Here is a 23,645-nt window from a genome sequence, read left to right as displayed (position 1 = left end):
GTGGGAGCAAAACATTCACATTACAATCTGGAACCACGAAGAGTCCCTGCATCAGTAATTTCCACACTGCTAAGCTAAGGCCTAGTCTTGGACCTGAAAGCCTAACTGGCTGGGTAGCCTACAAAGATGAATTTGCAATTATTGAAATTCAAACTCAAGCTTAGCCACCGACGACGACTACCGCAAAGGAATCATTCTTCCTTTTACTTTGATTTAAAAAAAAAAAAAAAAAAAAGTGGGAGCATAAAAACCAAATGTATGTATAAAAACAGGAGATGTCAAAGGAGAGAGAAGGAGCATCTGAACCTATATGGCAACGGTGTGGTCCACCAAAGTTTGATCTCAGGATGTGTTTCAGGGTGTGTCTTTGTTTTGGCCCAATAATTAAAAAAAAAAAAAAAAAAAAAAACCGTCATTCAGGGGAACCGGGTACTTTCCCCCGTCAAACCTCACAAGCATCCTGGCTCTGAAATCACAGGGTAACTTGGCCTCGCCCTAATTCCTCCTTCAAGAGAAAGGCACAGCCCCGCGCCCGAGGCCCCCCGGCGCGCCTGTCACAGCCCGGGAGAGGGGGGCGTCCGGCCTCCAGGCTCCACGCTCGCCCCTCCTCAGGCGGCTCGTGGGGAGCTCGAGATGGTGCGGGGAGGGCGGGAGGCCGGAGAGCGTCACGGTCTCACCCCAGGTGCCTGGGCCCACGACCTGACGCGCCCCCCGCCCTGGACTGTCGCGGGCGCCCGCCCCACCCCAACTCCGGCCCCGGCTCCCTCCTGACCCCCACTCTCACCGTGCGGAGGTCACGCTGCCTCCTCCGCCGCGGCCCGACTGCTGGCCGCCCAGTGACCTACGGGCCCAAGGACCGCAGGTGAGGCGAGGCACTGCCCGTCACATCCCCACCGGCCCCGCCGCCGGATCAGCAGCAGTCAGCATCGCGTCCGCGGCCTGAGGGAGCGCCTGATTCCAGAGACACCGCGCCCCCTCCCTCGGCCTGCGCCCGCCCTGGACTCCGCCCTCCAGGGCCCGCGCAGCGCGCGCGCGCAGCCCCGCCTCCCGGGGCCCCCGTGCGCAGGCGCAAACCCCACTGGGCCAGGCTCCGCCTCCAGGTCCGCCCACGCCGCCTGATTCCGGCCTCATCCCACCTCTGGCCCCGCCCCCACCCCCCGGCGCCGGCCTTTCCCAGGCTCCGCCCCCACCTCGGGATCCACCTCCCTCTCCACTGACCTTGCCTCTCTGCCCCCTGACTCAGGTGTCTGCTAGGCTGAACCCGTGACGCCAACCCCGTGGCTGACCTCAGCTTTAGCCAGCACGTTGTACTAACAACATTCGCTGCTAGACCGCGGTCAAACTTGTCAGCTCCTCCTCCTGACCCAAGATGTTAATAGCTTGAGCTTCAGGACTGACGTGGGCTCCTCTCCCACCTTTCAGTGGAATGAGCATCTCCAGCATTTGTATCCATCCCTGTTCCCTGCCTTTCCGTGCTCTGGGGCCACGCCTGAACCACACACCTAACCTACCACACCAAAACACGGGGTCTTGCTGAGGCTGAGGGGATGGAAGAGGCACCCCTAAGTGCTGAGATCTGCAGCATCTCCATGGCACCATCAATCTGGGTTCCCTTTGCCACGAATTTTTTTACTACTTTCCCCTGTAACTTCCATCACCCACAGGCCTTCTTCCGTTCCTTTCCCTCTCAGTGGCTAGCTCTGCCATGAGTGCTCTTAACCTGGAGGTCTCCAAGGTCTTGCTGAGTGTTAAGCTGCACTTAACGTGGCAAATAGACTAGCAGCTCACTGAAATCCTTTGGGCCACACTTACCAACAGATCGACTGCAACAAATGACGTTTAAGGAGAATTCTACTGTTACATTGATTACTCTTATAAATATAGTATACGTATTAAGGGGGAAATATCCCTTAAGTATCTTAAAGCTCTGTAACTCCTTTTGTCTCTGCTTTTTCTCAGGTCAGGACTGTCCAAAATTTTAATTACCTCTGGGTTTTTTCCTACAGACTTGGACATTATAATTAGTTTTATACAGTATACATTTTCTTATAATTACAAGTCTACCATTTTTCCTTATTAATTATTGCATTTCATATTTGGTTAGGGATCGTACTCCATTTTCTTTTTCTTTTTTTTTTTAAAGATTTTATTTATTTATTTGGCAGAGAGAGATCACAAGCAGGTAGAGAGAGAGAGAAGGAAGCAGGCTCCCTGCTGAGCAGAGAGCCCGATGCGGGGCTCGATCCAAGGACCCTGGGATCATGACCTGAGCCGAAGGCAGCGGCTTAACCCACTGAGCCACCCAGGCGCTCCCGTACTCCATTTTCTTGAGGTATATCCTTTAAATGTTCTTTTTGTTGAAGTCCATTAATAGTAAATTCTAAGTGTTAGTTTTTTTAGTATGAAATATTTTATTTCATTTCATTCTTGAATTTAACATTAAGCTGTGGGTAAAGTTTAGTGTGAGAATCTCCTTAAACTTTTGATAATATTCTACTGTATTCTAGCTTTAACTGGTGCTACGGATAATTTTTAATTGATTTCTTATGATTTTGGGGTAAACTGTCTATGTGCTCTGGATCTTTTAAGATAGCTTTGATTTTAACATTCTGTAGTTTTATTATTATGTGGCTTACAACGGATTTTGTCTTATTTATATTGTGCAGGGTTTCTTGTGCTTCCTGAAACTATAAATTGAAATCTATCATCATTTATGGGTAAAAAAAAAAAAAAAGAGAGAGAGAGGGAGAGAGAGACAGTGTTTTTTAAAATCCATCATTTCCTCACTGATTTTGATGCAGTTTGATGTTTGGGTCCAAGAGTGAATAGTCAAGAAAGAATTCTTGAAATGTTTTTGGTGCAAAAATGTGTTTTTTATTAAAGCATGCGACAGGACCCCTGGGCAGAAAAAGTTGCATTATAAATCTGAGAAATGACTGATTATATAGAGTTTCTTATCCTGTGGCGGGAAGGTGATGTTAGGGCTCCAAGAAATTGAATCTACAGGTTCCTGGTGGTCTGGCTATTATTAAGATTGTGTTTTCCTTGTAAATCATTAGGACAGTGACAAACTGATAGAATTTCTTGTCCTGAGTGACTGTGATCTTTATCAGTTGGCCATTTGTTTTTCCTTTCTTTGTTCTTGGGCGGTCATGAGTGCCTGAGGAATATCACACATATCCCATTGCCACCTTGCAGGGGGTGGGCGGGGGGGGGGGGGGGGGGGGGGGGGCTGGTTATGTGGAGTGTCAGCTTGCCTTTTGTTATCTCCTCATTTCCTCCCACCCCCACCCTGAACAATTTTGACCCTTGAATCTTTAAGATAGTTGAAGGCAGGGGCACCTGGGTGGCTCAGTGGGTTAAGCCGCTGCTTTCGGCTCAGGTCATGATCTCAGGGTCCTGGGATCGAGTCCTGCATTGGGCTCTCTGCTCAGCAGGGGGCCTGCTTCCCTTCCTCTCTCTCTGCCTGCCTCTCTGCCTACTTGTGACCTCTCTCTGTCAAATAAATAAATAAAATCTTTAAAAAAGAAAAAATAGTTGAAGGCAGAAAGGTCTCATCTTTTGCAGCTTCTTTCCGCTGAACATGGGCAGAGAGATGTCCCTACCAATGGGTCATCATCAGTCAGGGCATATAGAGGGGAGTTATGAAAGGTAGAGGAAGCTGAGTCCAATGTGGACAGCAAAGAAATATCTCTGTGGGTGGTAAGGACCATCTATCTATGTGAAGTTGTTGTAGTGATGGAGTCTTAGCACCAAGCAGAGAAACTTTTTAAAAAGCAATATATTAAAATTAAAATGGCTATAAGAATGAGAAGTCCAACAAAGAGACCCTTAATAGTCAACCATAATCCTTCTCCAAACCAGGAACTTAACCAATCATTGAAAGAGAGGGAAGGATTTTGTAGAGCCTTAAGTTGGGTATTCATATCTTTTAGTAAACCTGTGACATTTTTGTCATGATCTGGGATGTATACAGAGCACTCTGTTTTAATAATGACATATGTCCCTCCTTGTGCTGTGGTTAGGACATCTAGAGCCATTCTATTTTATAGAACCACTTTGTGCATTTGTGTAGTTTCAGTATTAAATAAGGAGATGTTGTCTTATGAAATATTGAGGGCTTTCATGATGTACTTATTGAGGGCTTAGGTATGCCAAATTATACTTTCTAATCCTACAAATGGAACAAAAATGGATACTAAATGGTCATACCATTGAAAAACAGATCATGTTCATCTTTATTTTAAATTGGGAAGATTAAGGGCTCGTGGGGAGGGGGAGAGGTAGGCAGAAGGAGAAGCAGGCTCCCCATGGGAGCCCAATGCAGACTCAAGCCCAGGACCCTGGGATCATGACCTGAGCCAAAGGCAGACACTTAACTGACTGAACCACCCAGGCATCCCTGCATTTTTTAAATATCCTCATTCCTGGGCTATGTAAATTTCTTAATCTGAATAGACTGTAGTTAGAGACTTTACTGGATCAAAATTGGTATGACTTAATATTTATTTTGTGCTGCCTACCTGGCTGCACAGTCTGCCAAGTTGTTTCCTTTAGATTCTAAGGTCATATCTTTTTGATGTCCTCAGAAGTGAATTATGGCTACCTTCTTAGGTAGGTGTACAGCCCCAAGAAGTGTAATTATTTCAGACCCATATTTGATTGGAGAGTTATGAGTTGATCATAATCCCCTTTCCTTCCAAATTGCCCCATGGGCATGTAGCACCAGGAAAGCATAGTTGGAGTCTGTATAAATATTAATTTTTAGACCTTGTGCCAAATGAAGAGCATAGGTAAGTGCTGTTAATTCAGCCTTTTGAGCAGAAGTGTTTATTGGAGGGGCTTTTGCCTCAGTGGTCTTAGTTAAACTAACTACAGCATATCCAGCTTTTCTTTCTCCCTATTCATGAAGCTACTGCCATGTATCTGTGAATTTTAACCAGCTATCACCTACATTTTCAATAGGGGAAACTTTCAAACCTGGTTTGCTAGAATAAACATGAGAAACAATCTCTGAGCAGTCATGTTCTATTCCTAGAGGTATGATGGTCAGGTACAGACATAAGGATAGCTGGGTTAAAGTGCGATACGTTTTAAATATTATTTTAGGTGTGTCTAAAAACATAGCCTGGTATTTAGTAAGTCAGCCTCTCATCATCCATTGGTGGCCTTTGGTCTCTAGGACACTTTGGAGCTGATGTGGAGTCATCAATGTCAAGGATCATCCCATAATAAGTTTTGAAACTGCTTCTACCAGGAGAGCTTTTGCAGCCACTGCTCAAAGACAAGCTTGCCACTCCTGTGCTACATTATCAAGTGACTATGAAAAATAACCCACCGGTCCTGTTTCACCTCCTGATTTCTGGGTAAGAACTCCCAAAGCTTATCCTTGTTTTTCTGTTACATATGAAATGAAAGGTTTTTCTAAATTCGGTAAAGCCAAAGCTGGGGCTCATGAAAGCTTAACTCTAAATGTTTGAAAGTCTGTCTGCTGGGCTTTAGCCCAGAGTAAAGGTTCTTCATCAGGGCCTTTAATTGAATCATACAATAGTCTGGCTAAGAGCCCAAATCCAGGAACCCAAGGCAGCAAAAACCTGCACACTTAGGACAGTACAGAGTGGTTTTTTCATAATCGGGGGTCCATGATCTAATATAGCTTTTTTTCCTGTCAGTAGTCAGGGTGCAATGGCCTGGTGTGGTTCATATCCCAAATATTGTACTTTCTATTTAAACATTTGTGCCTTTTTAGGGGAGAAATGACACCCTCTGTCTGCCAAGAAATTAAATAGCTATAGAATCACTATCAGATGTTTATTTTGTGGGACTACAGATTAAAATATCTTCCACATATTGAACTGTAGTCCCTTGATAAAGGGAGATAGCATGGAAGTCTTTATCAGGTACAGCCCTGAATAGGTGAGGACTGTCTAAATTCCTGCAGCAAGACTGTCCAAGTTCACTGAGCAGTCTCTGAGCTTGAAAGTGAGGTCCATTCAAAAGCAAGTAGTGCCTGTGTTTCTTCACTTAGAGGAATGCAAAAGAAGGTGTCGGGGCACCTGGGCGGCTCAGTGGGTTAAAGCCTCTGCCTTGGGCTCAGGTCATGATCCCAGGGTCCTGGGATCGAGCCCCGCATTGGGCTCTCTGCTCAGTGGGGAGCCTGCTTCCTCCTCTCTCTCTTTGCCTGCCTCTCTGCCTACTTGTGATCTGTCTATCAGATAAGTTAATTAATTAATTTTTAAAAAGAAGGTGTCTCTTTTTTTTAAGATTTTATTTATTTATTTGGCAGAGAGCAAGAACACATACAAGCAGTGAAAAGAAGAGGGAGTAGCAGGCTCCCTACTGAGCAGAGTCTGAGACCCTGGGATCATGACCTGAGTTGAAGGCAAGATGCTTAACAGACTGAGCCACCCAGGTGCCCTAAGAAGGTATCTTTTAAATCAAGTACTGTAAACCAGTTGGCATCACCAGGGCCATGAGTGAGAATAGTATATGGATTTGGCACTATTGAATGAGGAGGCACAACTGTTTCATTTATAGTTCTTAAATCTTTCATACCATTTGATATTACCCATCTGACTATTTTACTGGTAAGACTGGAGTGTTATAAGGAGATTGACAAGGTTTTAAATTACCATGTTTAGTAATTACCAATTACTAAACTTATCAATAAGAGAAACCTATCAATAAGTGATTCCCAGCTTTTGCCTCAGGTTTTAAAGGGTATTGTTTTTTATGAGGTACAGTAGCTGAGTTCTTTGAGGTCATTTTAACTGGTTGAGTTGTAAGAGCCCATCCTCGGACACTGAAATCCCACCTGTGGATTTACTTCCTTTCAGATATTAGAATGGATACTGGGGTAAGGTTTTAATTCTGTAGGTGTTAAAGAGAATATCCCATCCATCCTCTTCTTTAGTAGGAGCAAACCTGCTACCTAGTTTATACATCAAGTCTCATCCAAGTAATGGAGTAGGACAAGATGGAAAGACTAGAAAAACATGAGTGACTAACTGACTTCTAGATTTACAAGTTAAAGGCATTGTCTGGTGGCACATTTTAGTTTATCGTTCTATGCCAACAATTTTACAGTTAGAAAGACAAGTAGGGCCAGAGTGCTGAATAAGAACAGATTAAGTGGCTCCTATATCAATAAGAACATTGATATAATTACCTCCCACCTCCAGGATAATGCACAGCTCATTTGCCGTCATCTTGACGGCAAAGGGGGCCAGACAAGCCTGAGGACCCTGTCATGTCAGATCCTCCAGTTCCTGCTCTTGGGTGAGGAAGTGAGTTCCTGTCTTCCTCTTTCTCTGGAGTTGAGCACAGTCTGTCTTACAATGTCCTTTCTTCTTATAGACAAGTCGTGACCCTGATGGAAAGCATTTGTTTGGACATTCTTTGCTCTGGTGTCTGATTTGGCCACACTTATAGCATGGGGTCTTACCTGGTCCTTTGTCTGATACTGGCGTCTTCTTTGGCCCCCAGTTGGTCTGGTGTTGTGAGGAATTTGCAACAGCAGCAGCCAATATTTGAACCTATACTTTATCCTGCAATTTAGCTCTCTGGTCCTTTTCCTGCTGTAAGGCCATACCTCTATTATTAAGGGCTCTAGTAGCTACCTCTAGTAGGGGCTGGGTGGGGGCTTCGAGGACCTAAAGTCATGTTAGTCATTTTGTGGCAAATGTCAGGGGCCAACTTACAAAATGTACGTTTAATAGAGTTGTTCACTCAGGTGAGATTAGATCCAGATTTGTATACTTACAGATGGCTTCTACTGAATGACCCTGAAATAGAGCTGGATTCTTATCAGCTCTTTGAGTAATGTCCTGAATTTTATCAAAGTTTACAGGTTTAGAGAATCTTTTTTCATTTTTTCTATTAAATGGGTGATTATGGTCTCATCTTTCCTTGTCCTGTCTCTTTTCAGTAATTCCTGGGAGGTTCATTATTGGGAACATCAGTGCCCCCCTACCAGATAATGATCTCTATCTTTGGCTGCCAGCTCATCAGCAAATTCTTGAGGCCTTGCCCAAATACAGTTCTTTTCCTCAGAGGTTCAACAATGAGTTAATATGATGAATAGATCTTGCCAAGTCAAATCGAAAGTAATAGATAATTGTTGAAAGCCTTCCATAGATTGAGAAGGGTTTTTGGAATAGCATTCTAATTGTTGTTTTCTCTGAGTCAGGTCTGCCATGGTGAATGGGACATGGACTTTAATTGTGCCCATTTTTCCATTAACAACCTCCCTAAGAAGATGTAGCCCAGATTTAGGTGGAGCTGCCAGATGATAGGGGGTTCTGCCCCTGGTATGTGCAGCTGAGCTGAGAGCAGAGGGGTCTTGGGGTTTATAAGGAAAAATAATAGTAACAGAGCCAGTGTCCTCTTTGTTTGGACTGGCTGGTGATTCATTGAGTAGCCCAGGGAGGTTAGGAGGAAGGGGCCTATTTAAATAATCATCCTGCAATATGACCAGAGGGGGCTTATTAACCTGGTTGGCAGTTAAACACATTCTACAAGAGGCTCTCAGGTCAGGGTCCTGATTCAGGGACGTGAAGGCCTGGACATAGAGAACCTCAGTCCATTTGCCCTGGTTTTTTGCAGAAGAGATCTAACTGATAGCCATTAATGGGCCATTTTTCCTTGTCTCTTGAGAAGTACTAAGGCCAAGCACTGTTACCTATGATCAGCTTTTTCTTTCTTAAATCTTGCAATTGAATTGATTCCAGGGTGTTAAAAGGCATCCCAAGGGAGAATTCTCTGCAACTAAAGAAGATCCCATGCTCCTAGAAAAGTTGAGAAAGTTCGTTACCAAAACAAAACAACAACCAAAAAATCCACCCCTGACTCCCAGGCAGCATTCCATGCAGGATGTGTCAGAGATACCTGGTGTCAAAGAGACTGAAGACATCCCTCGAACAAAATTGCTGTGATCACCACTCTGCCTTATGAGAGGGATGTTGGTGCCCCACTTCACTGACTTCCCCATTGCATTCTAGGCTACAAATGGTGCCAGTGAATAGACCAAAATGCCATGCTGTTTGCAAGTTACCTAATTTTGCAATTTAAGTAGTAGGCGACACTGATGGAAAACAATGAAGATAGAAATCCTCCTTGATCTAAGCAACATTTCAACACATGTATCGTAGGAAACATTCCCTGGTTGGGTTTTAATTCACTTGGGTGCTGGTTTCAGCTGGTTCCAGATAGAGGCCAAAGCTGTGTAGAGCAGAGATGTGAAGGGGACCACATTAGACCAATGAGGAGGAAACATCACATGGGAATCTTAAGATTGGCAGCTGTCTTATTGACTTAGGTGGTGTCTTAAAGGCAGGCTTTTTTCCTCCCTATAGAAGAGGCAAGGGATAGAGAATTGCAGCCTGAGCAATCAACATGAAAGTGTTCCAGTAAGACTGTACTCCTTGAAAAGTCCCTGAAATGAAAGAAAAGGAAGAAAAGAGGAAATATTCACCGAGTTTGCACCCAGGCTCAGAGTCCAGATGAGAGGACTTGAGCCCCAGAAGGAGCGCCAAAATAATGAGTTTTGCTGTTTGGGTCCAACAGTGAACAGTCAAGAAAGAATTCTTGAGATGTTTTTGGTGCAAAAAGTGGTTTTGTGGGGCCCCTGGGTGGCCGGGGGTTAAAGCCTCTGTCTTTGCCTCAGGTCATGATCCCAGGGTCCTGGGAATGAGCCCCACGACGACGGGCTCTCTGCTCAGCCTGCTTCCCCCCCCCCTCTCTGCCTGCCTCTCTGCCTACTTGTGATCTCTGTCTGTCAAATAAGTAAATAAAAAATATATATATTTTTTAAAAGGTGGTTTTATTAAAGCACAGGATAGGACACCTGAAATCTGCATTATATATTTGGAGGTCTGGTTATTACTAAGATTGTGTTTTTTTTGCAAATCATTAAGACAGTGACGAACTGATAAAATTTCATATGCTGCATGACTATGATCTTTATCAGTTGACCATTTGTTTTTCCTTTCTTTGTTCTTGGGCAGCCATGAGTGCCTGGGTAAAGTCGTACCTGTCCCACTGCCATCTTGAGGGCAGAGGGTATGTGAAATGCTAGTTTGCCTTTTGCCCTCAGCTTGCCTTTTGTTATCACATCAATTTGAGATGCTGCCTTTGTTGTCTATTACCTTTACTAATGGAATTGAGTCTATTTCTGGATTTTTAAATTCTGTTTTATCGATCTTTCTGCATATTAATGGACCATTATCAAAATGTTTTAAATATAAAACTGTATAAGGTAAACTCCAAGCCTCTCCATTGCTCTTTTTTTTTTTCTTTTCCAGAGGTTTTTCTGGCTAATTTTGCTCCTCTTTCATCAAATTTTATAGTCAACTTATGTGGTTTCAGAAAAATAACAACAATAACATATTTTTATTGGAATTTGTCTGTGTTTATGAATTAGGGAAAATTGAAATCTCTATAACGTTGTATCTTCCTATCCAGCAACTTGATGTCTTTCCATTTTTTCACATTCAGATTTGTGATTTCTTAGTTACTTTATAGTTTTTCTTCTTTGGATATTATGTATTATATTTATGCCTTGGTATTTTATGTACTGTAATAAATGGGCACTTCTTTTCCATTATGTGTTCTGTTTCTTGTTTGCATGGATGAAGGTCTTTGGATTTTATATGTTAATTTGATTGCTTTTTTTGGTACCTTACTAAATTATCTTGTTTGTACCACTTTTCTCATTAATTCTTTGGGGTTTTCCAGGTATGCAGTTTGTTCTCTGTAAATATTCCTGGTTAAGGCCTCTAACTTTATATTATATAATGGAAGACATGATGACATTATTTTGTTCATAATTTTAGCAGAAAAGCTAGTAAGGAGCTAACCTTTGAGCTATGATAGATAGCTATATATAGATACATCTATATATATCTACCATAGCGTATATCTACCATAGCACACACACTCTCTCTCTAATTCTCTCTCTCTTTCCATATATATATATAGACACAAATATATATGTATATATATAGTATAAATATATATTACTGAGTGTTTTGACTTAAAAAAACAACAAATAGATGTTGAATCCTGTCAAAAGTCTTTATCTGTGGAAATGCTTACATATTAATGGATTTTCTTTTTTTTTTATATTAATGGATTTTCTAACATTGCCTTCTTTTTCATTCTTGAAATAAACCCCATTGGATCACAATGCATCTTTTAAATTTGCTGTTAGATTCTCTATTAAGTTTTTTGCATTGACATTCTTAAGTGAAAATGGTCTGTGGTTTCCTTTTATTGGAATAAAAATCTTTGGAACTTATTCCAAATAAATTTGAAGTTTGTTGGAATAAAAACCTGGCAATCCTTATCAGGTTTGGGATTAATATTGTATGTGCTTCCTAAAATAAAACACTCTAAGATAATTTAAGTAACAATGGAATTATGTAATCATTAAAGATTATGCAGAATTTCTTTATGAAACCATTTGTCTTCTTTGTACTTTCTTTGTGATTCTTCGTGTATTTCTTTTTGTGGAACAATCCTATAGCCTTTACATTTCTTTTACATTAACTGGTTTTTTAGACTTTCTGTCTTTCTATTAAGAGCAATTAATAGGATTTTAATGGGGGCGCCTGTGTGGCTCAGTCAGTTAAGCATCTGCCTTCAGCTCAGGTCCTGATCCCAGGGTCCTGGGATCAAGCCCTACATTGGGCTCTCTGCTCACCGGGAACTTTGCTTCTCCCTCTCTCACTCCCCTGCTTGTGTTTCCTCTCACTGTTTCTCTCTCTGTCAAGTAAATAAATCAAATCTTTTTAAAAAAAAAAAAAGATCAATTTTGGTAAGTTGTGTTTGCCTAAAAACATACCTATTGAATGTTCCAAGTTTTTATATTTATTTGCATAGTTATACAAAGTACTTTTTTCTTAAAAACTCTGCTTTTATGCTATTTCTCTGTTTTTATACTATTTCCCTTTATCATTTCTATTTTTATACATTTTTTCTCTCTTCCTTTTTAAAGATTTTATTTATTTAAGAGAGAGAGAGAATGAGTGAGGGGAAGGAGCAGAGAGAGAGGGAGAAGCAGACTCCCAGCTGAGCATGGAACCCACTGTGGGACTCAATCCCAGGACCCTGATATCATGACATGAGTGGAGGCCAGCTTCTTAACCCTGAGCCACCCAGGAAGTCTGTGTTCTCTCCCTTTTTTTTTTTCCTCCCCTCTTTTCTTTTTTCCTCTTTTTTTCTTTCTCCCTTTTTAAAGCTCAAATTAGCTAATGGTTTCTGTATTTGTGTTTTTCAAATAACCAAACTTTGGATTTGTTAGTTCTCTTTTCTGCTTTCCAAACTATTATTTATAAGTTTATCTTTATTAATTCCTTTCTTCTTTTTTTTTTGACTTAATTTTTTTCTAGCTTGCTATTTTAGATGTTAAATTAATTTATATTTATGTTTTCATTTTAATTGTACCAGGTATTTCAAGCTCTAACTTTACTTGTAATATGTGCTTTAGCATATTTAACATTTTGCATGTTTTGTTTTCATTTTATCTTCAAGAAATTCTACTATTTTATTTTTTGTTTTCTCTTTATCCTAGTTGTTTAACAGAGTGTTTTTAACTTACCAGGAAAAAGAAAATTAAAACATTTTTAAGAAATTCTGTTATTAATTTCTAAAAGTTTTATTATATTACAATCAGAGAATGTTATTTGTATATTTCTAATCTTTGTTATTTCTTGAGATTTTCTTGGTGGTCTGATATTTCCTTGATTTTCATGAATGTGCCACTTTTACTTGCAAAAAAAAGGTATATTCTCTTTTTATAGGTACAGAATTCAGTATAGTTTTATAGATCTATTAGTTCCTCTTTCCCACTTAACAACGAACAGAAAACCAAAATTGTAAGATGATGGAGGACAACCTTTAAACATGGAAGACAGACACCCAAAACAAATAGACCTGAAAGGAACCAGAAACTCTGCAGGAAGAAGAAAACTCCCGGGGCACCTGGGTGGCTCAGTGGGTTAAAGCCTCTGCCTTCGGCTCAGGTCATGATCCTGGGGTCTTGGGATCGAGCCCCACGTCGGGCTCTCTGCTTCGCGGGGAGCCTGCTTCCTCCTCTCTCTCTCTCTGCCTGCCTCTCTGCCTACTTGTGATTTCTCTCTCTCTGTCAAATAAATAAAATATTTAAAAAAAAAAAAAGAAAAAGAAAACTCCCCATCATACACTCCCCTCCCCAAAAAACTATCAATAATATGTGCAGAGAAAAAAGAATATCGCATCCCTGAAACAAGAATATGTAGTATTAATAAGAAATTCTGAAAACACAATAGAGCCCTTGAAAATGAAAAAGATACAGCAACAATGAAAATGGAACAGAGGGGATTGAAAATAAAGTTGCAAATATCTTCTATAAACTGACACAAACAGAAAAAGAGATTGAGAATAGGAGATAAAATGATTTAATTCGGTCTCCTGAAAGTTGCCCAAAGTCCTCAAATACTAAGAGGAAGCCCCTCATTGCAGATGAATCACTGTGGGCTAAGGGCTTAGTAGGCTCTCCCTTGAGGTTAGGCAGGCAGGGCAAGGGCCCATGTGTAGTTTTCTCTCTCCTCTGTGCAGCCTGACCTGTCTATTTGCTTCTGGGTACAGGACAGCAATTCATTGGTCTCATATCCTTCCTGGACATTTCCACAAGGCCCCCTGTGGTTCTCTGCCCCTGTTCACACGAAATCTGACCCTTTCCAGTCTACACACCACAGATGGGACCACTCACAGATGGACCAGGCACTGGAGGACCCCAGGACCCAAAGGCCTTCCTGTCTTCTACCCTCAGCCACTTAGGATGCTGGCTCCAAATCCTTCTAGTATCACTCCTTAAAAACCCTCATTTTGCTTCTTTTCTGTCATAATGTGGCTTTCAGGCAAAGCTTCTCAAAAAGGAGTTCTGTTAGCAATGCAAAAGTGTCTGCCAAGTTAAGGAGAGCCTACCAATCCTTAAAAACACAATGGCCAGGGTGCCTGGGTGGCTCAATGGGTTAAGCCGCTGCCTTCGGCTCAGGTCATGATCTCAGGGTCCTGGGATCGAGTCCCGCATCGGGCTCTCTGCTCGGCAGGGAGCCTGCTTCCTCCTCTCTCTCTCTCTCTCTCTCTGCCTGCCTCTCTGCCTACTTGTGATCTCTCTCTGTTAAATAAATAAATAAAATCTTTAAAAAAAAAAAACAAAAAACAAAACAAAACAAAACAAAAAAAACCACAATGGCCATTCTGCTCCAGCAGGGTTGAGAGGAAATGCCTTAATTCTTTTTAGATGAGTCACAGTTCCTGATGACGGGCACAAGACCACTTGCTAAAGCAACAAAGACACTAACTAATGCAGTCTTAAGTTTTATACCCTGGAATAAAATGCAGAATACTCTATGCCTCTTCGAACAAATGCAGTGACTATATGTATACTCATATGGAAAACCACCGGGAAGTAGGTTTAAGTTAAAAACCAAGTTTCCCTGTGTTGATGGATCGCGTGGCTCCAGGGCTTAAACACCTGGCTCTCGACCCTGGCTCTGCCACTAGACACTTTGCTCTGCGAAGCTTGTCTCTCTCTGTCCTTCAGTGTTCATATCTGTAAATGGGGATTAAATGAGGGGGTTATCAAAATAAAATGAGTTGATATCGGTAAGTCCGTAGAACAATGTCTGCCCTATAAGAAGGGCAAAATAACCAGATATTATTATAGCATGCTCCAATGTATGTAAAACAATAATAATATAATAGGGTTGTAAATTTATTTAAATTATTACTCAAATATGCAGATGTCTTAGTTTGCTATGACTGCCATAACAAAGTACCACAGACTGGGTAGTTTATACAATAGGAATATGTTGTCTCACAGTTCTGGGGGCTGAAAGTCCAAGATAAAGGGGTCAGCAGGGTTGGTTTCTTCTGAGGTCTCTCTCCTTGGCTTGTATGTGGTCATCTTCTCCCTGTGTCCTTTACATGGTCTTCCTCTGTGTCTGTGTCCTAATTTCCTCTTTTTTATAAGTACACACAATTTATTTAATTAGGGCCAACCCCAATGATTTCATGTTAACTTCATCATCCTTGAAATACATGATCTCCAAATACAGTCACATTCTGGGGTACCGAGGGTGAGCATTTCATTCAACATAGGAATTTTAAGGGGAGACAGTTCAGCCTGAAATAGCAGAGAAATTTAAATTCCTTTGTTTGACTATAGCTAAGTTGCCTTTTTTCCTGAGTCCTTACCTGATTTTTTGGGGGGAAAAATTACTAAAATATCAATCTTTTTAAAACTTGGACATAGCTGATCTTTTAAACAATACCCTTGAAGGAGTCTGATCATTTCTGGGTAAAAGGACCTGATATCTTCATGACTTTCTCCATTCTCTGCCTCTCTAAGAGGGTATTTTAGAAGGTATGGTGGGTAGGGTAGGGCTATAGCTTTCAAGACTGCATGGTGGTAGGGAAGAGTTTTGGTCCCCCAAATATGGTGTCTCCAGCCTCCTCTGCCCCTGTCTACTCTCCCAGAGAGAAGATTGCAGGAGAAGTAACAGGTGATATAGTTCTCTTGGCTTATACAAGACTTATACAAGACTCAATGACTTAGCCTCACTTTAGCTCCTGCAAACACAAAAGACCCTCTGAAGTGCGTCCGTGATCCTGGGTAGGTGGTTAAACAATGGCCAGGTTAGGAAAAGGATGAGGGATGATTCCAAGGCTCATGTCACTAAGGACATTGTAGAGAGGACTTCTGATAGAAGGGGCAAGGATTCTAAATTAGCATGCAGGGTACATAGCAAATGTGAGTTGTTACATCATGAGCAGGCATGCACCTCAGGCTGGTGTCGTGGATGGAGCCACTTCAAACAGCTTCTCAAAGCAGACTCTCCAAGCAATACGGATGCTCTAAGTCAGTTGACAGCAGGTGAACACTTCTGAATGACCCATCCGATTTAGAGCTAAGCAGAGTGCAGGTGGCCAGGCATCAGCAACCCAGAAAGGCATCTCTCAGAAACTAGGCCAATTGCCCTGGATCTTTAAGCTGGGTAAATATACCCATGCATCATGAGCTGACAGTGGTGCCAGTGGTAGGAAACCACCTTCTTAGTGACCCATGGACTGCCTTTCTCACTTCATCCCTATGTCAAATCCCCCTCCAGTTTCCCTGATTCTTGGGTTCAGTTATGGAGAGTATATGTATCCCAGACCACTGACCAGTAGCTGGTTCTTCTAACAGACATAAGAAGAGGATGTGTGCCTTTGAGAAGCAAGTGATCTGCTCATGATAGAGAGGCAATAAGTCTGTTTCCAACTCTGTGGATCAGGCAGGTGTTAGGCTGAGGGTCCATGAATACATAGGTATCCAGGGTGTCACCTCGGTAAAAGTGGGAATATTGGAATCCAACCTCCCAAAAGAGCAATTTCAAACTGCTCTGTAACCCTCTGCCCTGCTCCATAAGCACACTATACACCCTCTGCTTGGCTCACCCACTGACCAGGGCTGAGGTTTCAAGCCGGATTTACTATGTAGGCAGGGACTAAGAATAGCTGGTAGCTTTTAAAATCAACATCTACAAATTAACCATTGCCATTACTAGCATCAGAAATTTAAAAATGAACACTAAAATCTATTTCTTGAGAATTCTGAGAGGATGGGAGTTTCTTCGTTAGGATAAAGTCAAGATGAAAAAAAAAATTGTGAGCAAACTTCAATCTGACAGAGGTTACAACTAGAACAAAATAGATTCCTCCCTCATGGAAAAGTCAGGGTGTACAGTGGTATACCCTGTTTGTAGTTACAAGTTGATAGATGGGCGTGGCTCCATCCAGTCTCTGGAAGTCCCTTTACCATCCCTAGGGTGTGGTTCTCATCTTCAAGGTCTAAGTCAGCAACTGTGTTCTAGACAGCAGGGCAGAGAAAGGAAGGAAGACAGGGCAAAAGGCATAGTCCAGCAGTCTCTTAAGGTGGGTTCCTGAAGGTGGCCACAGGACACTTCCTCTTACATGTCCTCAGCCAAACTTTAGTTTGTGATTGCAGCTAGTTATGGGGAGGCTGGTCAATGTGTTCATTCTTTGCAGTTCTGTGCTCAGATACAAAACCTACAACTACTAAAGAAAAGGAGAGTGTATATTAGGGACAGTCTCTGCCACAGATGACTTCAGTGCAGTGTCTGGTCCCTTCTTCCTTCATTTCCCTCCTTTGCATTATCTTGAGCACCAGGACACAAAGCCAGGGGAGATGGAAGACTCTGTTTCCCCCTGAGCCATGGAAGTCACTGGGGGAAGGAACAGGAAGGGAAAGCAAGCAGAAAGATTGACTACTTTTCCATCCTTCCCATCAAGTTGCTCTCCAGTGGAAATATTATACAAGAAGCAGCCATCAGGCAGGTTTTAGAGCATGTAAGAGGAAAGATTAGAGAAGAAAAAAAATCATAAGCTAGGTTGATAACAGGGACCATGCCTTCCTATACAATTATATTCTTGGTGCCTAGAATACAACCTGTAATGTAGTAAGCATTCAAAACTATTAGTTGAATTGGGGAGGAAAAGGCTAATTTTTTAGGGAATGATAGTGCAATAACCTACCCGATCAAGGGGTAAGAAAATTGAGATATCTTACAGCCCTGGATCCTGAGAAGGATGCTGACTGTTCCTTGTGGAAAGTGACCCCTTGTTTATCTTACACGATAAACACTCTGATAAAGCAGAAAGGATTGCTGATTTGATATTGCTGAGCCTTGCCCTCACTGTATAAATGCTATTTGTCTGCTATGGCTGGGGAGGATTCGTGACTCTGGGCTCCTTGCCAGGCGTCAGCATGTCATTGTTGAAGGTCCACAGACTCCCTTCCAGAAAGAGCCATTTCCCTTTTCAGCTCAGCTGTTTGGGGAGAAATTAAAGTGCTGTGGTTAGAACTGCTTCATTCCTGTCCACCACTGGCAGGAAAGCAAGGAGAATTGCAAGGAAGGTGCCAGCTGCTGAGTGGGGGCCAGAGGGCAGGGAGTGGGTGGGGAATATTTGGGGGATGGGAGGACTCAGAGGGTACCTCTTACTGGAAGCTGCAATGTGGGGAGCAGAAGGCAGATTGGGGGGAAGGGCCTCAAAATGACCCAAGACATTTTTCCAAAAGTCAAAGAAATATAATGGCGTTAACAGAAATGAGCAGCTCTCTATGTACTGAAATGGAGCTCTCTCCAAGTCATGATGGAAAGAGGGAAAAGCCAGGTGCAGAATAGTATGTATAATATGCTACAATTTGCATAGGGAAAAATAAATATATGTATATACATAAATATTTGTAAATTCAAAGGCCATCTCTCAAAAGATACTCAAGAAAATGGTAACTATAGTTGCTTTAGTTGCTTTCAGGAAAGGGGATTCTGTTACTAAAAGATGTGGAACAAAAGACTTTATTTTACTTTATACCCTTATGTAGCTTGTCTGTCTGTCTTTCTTTCTTTCTTCTTCATTTTTTTTTAAGTAGGCTTCACTCACAACTCCAATGTCAAGACCCACCTGAGATCAGGAGTTGGACACTTAACTGACTGAGCTACCCAGGGACCATCCCCCAACTTGTATAGTTTCTCAATGTTATGTTATATGCAAAAAACAAAAAAAAACAAAAAAACACTCAAGGGTACCTGGGTGCCTCAATCAGTTAGATGTCTGACTCTTGATTTGGTTCAGGTCATGATCTCAGGGTTGTGGGATTGAGCTCCACATCAGATTCCCCACTTGGTGGGGAGTCTGCTTAAGAGTCTCTCTCTCTCTCTCCCTCTCCCTCTGCTCCTCCCTAAGCTTGGGTGCTTGCTCTCTCTAATAAATAAATAAATAAATAAATTTTTTAAAAAAATACCACTCAAAATAGGAAATAAATAAACATTATATAATAATAACACACAACCAAAAAAGAAATTACCAGAATCATTGGTTGAAGCAGGAAAAATTGAGGGAGGAAACAGCAGATAGGACTAGGAGCCAAGGCTATGAAATGCAGAAAGGCCAGGAGCCAGGACAGTGTGATGGGAGTAAGCCAAAAGGAGAGCAGGAGCAGGAGAATATCATAGACAAGGAGCCATTCTCTGGGCTGGGCTTTCACAGTGAAGGGGATAGGAGAAGACTTCTGTATTTCATCCCCCAGGAAAACCACACCACAATTCACTTAGAAGAGCCCAAAATACTCAACTTTGTAAAATGCACAGAGTTATGTTACTGCCAGCTTTAATGAGAGGACAGGATGAGGGACAAATCTTTTTAGATGGAGCCTTACCATGTATCTATCCAGGTCGCGGCTGCACCCAGTGCACCTGCTAGCAGAGACTGTCTCAACCTAAATGCTCACAGGGGTGACTGTGGGTTCTTCAGCTGATTTGGACATCCAAGAAAAGAGGGCCAAGCCCAGGATCCCTTAGCTGGTTGGTATCCAGCTGACCTGCGATGAAAGGCTAGGGGAATCCCAGGAAGTTGGAAGCCATATTCTCTTCATTTCACAGTCCAACCTGACATTTCCCTTGTCACCTGAGGAAGATAAGAATTTTAGCTTGCCTCCTTTGAAAATGAAGAGGAGGGCTGAGAGAGGGGAGAAAGGGAGCACCAATCTCCATAGATCCAAACTGGGATTATGTCCAAATTCACGTTATCTATGGCAGGATTTTAATGTCTGTAGAAATTAAGGACAGTGACAATGCTACATGTTGAACCAGTGAAATGCAGCCAAATGACATAAAAAGATAAATTTCTGGCCTCAAATGTTTCATATTGTGAAAGAAAAGATTACACAAGGGGTGGGGGGTGCTGCAGAGGGCTTGCAAAGGTGTCTGTAATAAAAACAGCACATGCGACATGGTCCCATTTATGTAACATCACAGATTTCTATGTGATTGTAAAGTATACCTTTAACATTGTTGATGAACACCAATGAAGCTTTCCATTTGAGATGTTAGAAAGAAGTAACAGAGAAAGCTAAAAATGAAGACTACCATAAAGGTAAGGAAATTACTCAATTTGAAAATAGGAAAAGAGTAGGATTAATGAATAAAAACAAATCAAGAAACACAAATAGAAGAATGTCCAACAAATGTAATAAAGAAAAAGGATAACATAATTTCTACATGTATCAAGGACAATATTTTGAAAACACTGAACAATGTATTTCTGAATATTCTCTAAATCATGTTCCCCAGCAGCTACCCTGCCATTAAGGCTCTGGGGAACGTGGCCAAATGGCCACCATAGGAAGAAGGAGGAATTAACAGCGGAGAAGTGATTTCCAGACAGGAGGGGAAATCAAAGAAAGCCCTTCTGGCTCTCGGGGGAAAGAGATGAGAGAGAGATACATATAATGTCAGGTGTCAGTGTGCTTATGTTCAGCTGTCTCCACATTTGGATTCTAATGTTAAAATGGAGGGAGATGATAGGGAAAAATCACCCCTTCCAATAAAAAGCCTAAATCAAAGGGAGCTTGTATTTCTCTTCCTCTTTGGTCCTCTAGAAGGATGCCTCTCACAAAAACTCCCACATCATGTTAGGGCACAGGAGGTGGCATGGAATTCTCATCAGAAGGACAGCTAGAGGAAATACTCCCCCATCTCCTTCCCCTGTTTCTCCTGTGGGTTGCAAGGACTCCAGAAATTCTCTTGAGCTCCCAGGAATGTGTAGGTTAGGCAGGTGAGTTGAGAACCACTGAGCCAGGTATAGGACCATCACAGTGAGAGCCAAGTGACCCCAAATTAGGGGCTATAGGGGAGATGTTGTCTAGGGCTCCACAAAGTATGGCCTTTGGACCCACTTCACTTGGTAGCCTATTAGAATTGCAAACTCTCAGCTCTACCCTAGAGCCAGAATCAGAATCTCTGGGTGTGGTGCCCAGGAATCTGTTTTGACAAGCTCTCTAGGGCATTTTTCTGCATGCTGCAATTCAAAAAACACTGGTGAAGATAGCCTGGCCAGGAGGCCATTGGAGAAAGTGTCTAAACTCAGAGGAGTTGGGAGTGGGATGCTCAATTGGCAGAGAGGGGCTCACAAAGATTTTGGGTGTCTGCTGGACCCCATAGCCAGATGTGACAAAGTACACAGCTGGTAGACCTGCCCAAGGACCTACCCTTCCCTGTCCCCAGTGCATGCTGTGCTCCTGTCCATCCAAATCCCTCATTCAGAAGTAGAAGACTGAATATTGATGGATGATTTTTCTCTAATAAGAAACATAACCCAGAAGAGAGCTAACCATTGAAATGGAAGGTCTAACTTGCTGCCAGGTCACCTGGGCCCTAGCTGCTGCCTGTCATCTGAGACAACACCGAGATGACAGGGTCATGTTGAGGCCCCAGGGCCTACTCTCCTGACACTGGCCGTACAGAACAGGCACACTTGTATTTTCTAAATAACTTCATAGGTGTAACAGTTTTTATAAAAGTCACACACAAACATGGCTAGGAGCACTAAGAGGATGATGATGATATAGTGAGAAAGCAAAACCTGCCACCCTTCTGACCACACCACAGCTCTCCCTGAACAACCACCTTTCATCCCAACATTAGTCTTCGGCATTCTTTCTTAACTTGCTATAGATTTTAGCTCTCTTACGTCACCTTCTCTTCCCTTCACTCTCCCAATATAGCTCTATTACTACTTTTGGCTAAATCAATAAACAGAGGTTACCTTATTATGTCTACGTTGACAATGTTCTTTGTAGAGCTAGGGCGTGTGTTATGACTACAGATCCTTTCTTGTATAGCTTTGTGTCATTCTCTCTGAAGTCCTAATGTGCTTTCTTTTCTTTCTTTAAATGATAGTACCAAGACAAGTCCTCATGGTTAGGGGGATGGAGTTACCTCTTTTTTTCCTCAGGAGATAGATACTCCTCCCTGTGCATATGTCTGTCTACTCTGACCTGGGTCTGCTGTCCTGTTGTCATTCAGAGGCTTTGATTTGCACAGTGGAGGAAGAAGTTCTGTCTCATAGAAGGTGGCAATGAGCACTTCTCCCTAGAATCCAAAGAGCACTGAGGAGATGAGCCCCTCAGAGCACAACCTTCCCTGAGGAGAGAAGGCCCTCCAGGGCATGACCCATGTCCTAATCCTGCTGTAGGCCTCCTGCTTGCACCTGCCTCACTGTGGGATGTCTCTTTCTTTAAACCTCCACCCACCATTCCAGCAACACACTCCCTGTTTGAGGAATAAGGCCTCATTCCCCACGCCTATCCTTTTATATGGCTCCAGGACCCTTCCCCAAGGTTGGATCTTTCATCCCAAGCTGCCCCCTGGGGAACTCCTATCCCATAACCTACTCCCCTGTGAATCCTGGGTCAGGAGGGGCTTTGGTCTTCAGAGGCCAGTGGTGGAGGTGCAGGCTGCCTGCCATCTGGTCAGCTTTCCTTTGACGCATTCCTACCAGCATGACCTTGGGCTCTTCTGCTTCCTCAAATGAGAGGCACCCATTAAATCCAGTGCCAACACCCACAGGTCCCATGGACGAATACCAGTGCTAATTGTCAGTGCCCAAACCTACAATGAGGAACAAGCTCTTCCCTGACTGGTCTTATAATTAGTAACATACCTCTCTTTCCTGGGAGTCAGTACGCTGCATTGTTATGGGATGTCCTGTTTGGTTTATCTCCTTGGGGCTGGCCTGAAAAATAAAGAAGCCATATTATGCTTTGAAGGGGGCTCCCTGGGTATCCCGAGAGGGACTATGAAATGACCCTTCCAACAATGCCTTCATTTCATTCTCAGCCAAGAGTCTTTGGTCCTGCAAGTCCTTCTGAAGAAAAGGGAGATAATGGCCAGTTCTTCCCATTCAGGATGTGTGGTTTGTTTTCAATTTTACATTTATTGGGAAAAAAAGAAACTGGAAGGAAAGGCACCCATGTGTTAGCAGTTGTTATCTCTGGATATAGACATAGAAGTGATTGCTTTTCTTTTTTATTCTTTCCTGCATTTTCTTACTTTAAAAAAGATAACTACCACAAGATGTTATCTAACAGATGTTTCTAAATATTAAAAAATATCTATCTATCTATCTAGTAGCAGGAGTAGAAGGACCCATCCTGTATTTGAATTGAAAGTAGGTCTATTTGGACACACTGGACCACTGAGGTGTTAGAAGCAGAGGTCATTTTGCAAGAATGGGCACCCCAGGATGGAAGAGATTGGTCACTGTTGAATGACCTGTGAAACCCAGGTGAAGCCCATCCCAGTGGAGCTGAGGTGCTTGGGGAAGCAGCCAGCAAGTGAGTGGTTCTGAGTGCTTCAGTTTTCCCTGCCTGGGGTAATGTCATTAAAATTCAGCAGGACAGCAAGATGCTCTCTTAAAATTTCCTGGTTGGGGGAGGGTAGTGGCATTTTCTATCTCTGAATCCCATTTTTGAAAAGATAATTCAGAGGAATCCTTCTCACTACAACAATTCTCTTTATAAAATAGAAATAAAAATGAGGTAGAAAGTATTATCTTCTTGACCTCAAGTGGACATCTTCTATCCAAAGACCCACTGGTCCAGGGACACCTGTCTCCTTCACACTGACTATTGAGCAATGATGTTTGGTGAAAATGATAAGAATATCTATACAGGCATCACAAAGCTATTTGGAAGTAAGAACAAGGACAAATTAGGTCACAGATATAACAATCAGGGATGACTGAAATGCCAAGTTCTA

At 42.4% G+C, this 23,645-nt stretch overlaps 1 protein-coding gene across 9 annotated transcripts in view; it reads right to left on the bottom strand.

Moving 5' to 3' along the window:
• The window catches only part of CCSER2 (coiled-coil serine rich protein 2), a 193,678-nt gene extending 192,722 nt beyond the window's left edge, over window positions 1–956 (bottom strand). For 3 of the 9 annotated variants that reach the window (XM_044239970.1, XM_044239964.1, XM_044239969.1), the window contains exon 1: window positions 785–955. The gene's annotated coding sequence lies outside the window, so the exon portion shown is untranslated. Of the gene's footprint in view, window positions 1–784 lie in introns of all 9 variants that reach the window. The other 6 variants (XM_044239965.1, XM_044239967.1, XM_044239963.1 and 3 more) reach the window with 4 other exon arrangements.
• Window positions 957–23,645: the final 22,689 nt, after the last annotated feature.

Source organism: Neovison vison, chromosome 2 (genome assembly GCF_020171115.1).
Source record: "Neovison vison isolate M4711 chromosome 2, ASM_NN_V1, whole genome shotgun sequence".
In the NCBI taxonomy this organism is placed as follows: domain Eukaryota; kingdom Metazoa; phylum Chordata; class Mammalia; order Carnivora; family Mustelidae; genus Neogale; species Neogale vison.
The sequence above is the reverse complement of the archived record's forward strand: the minus strand, read 5'-3'. Positions and strand labels throughout refer to the sequence as shown.